Source organism: Fopius arisanus, unplaced genomic scaffold (assembly GCF_000806365.1).
Source record: "Fopius arisanus strain USDA-PBARC FA_bdor unplaced genomic scaffold, ASM80636v1 scaffold00108, whole genome shotgun sequence".
NCBI classification, from domain to species: Eukaryota; Metazoa; Arthropoda; class Insecta; order Hymenoptera; family Braconidae; genus Fopius; species Fopius arisanus.
Genome location: NW_011887847.1, coordinates 326,782 through 327,150, shown reverse-complemented (window position 1 = coordinate 327,150; position 369 = coordinate 326,782).

Genomic DNA, 369 nt, shown 5'->3' with positions numbered 1-369 from the left:
TGAGGAGGTATTCGCTGAAATTGAAAAATTCAAAATTTCTGAAAAAGTATCAGGGGAGCAGGACGTTTGAGGAGGTATTCGCTGAAATTAAAAAATCAAAAATTTTTGAAAAAGTATCAGGGGAGCATGAAAATCAAGGGGATGTTCACTGAAATTCGAAAATTAAAAATTTTCAAAAAAATATGAGGGGACCATAAAAATCAAGGAGGTATTCGCTGAAATTCGAAAATTAAAAATTTTCGAAAAAATAAAAGGGGGGCATGAAAATCAAGGCGGTATTCACTGAAATTCGAAAATTCAAAATTTTCAAAAAAATATCAGGCGATCATAATAATCGAGGAGGTATTCGCTGAAATTTGAAAATTCAAA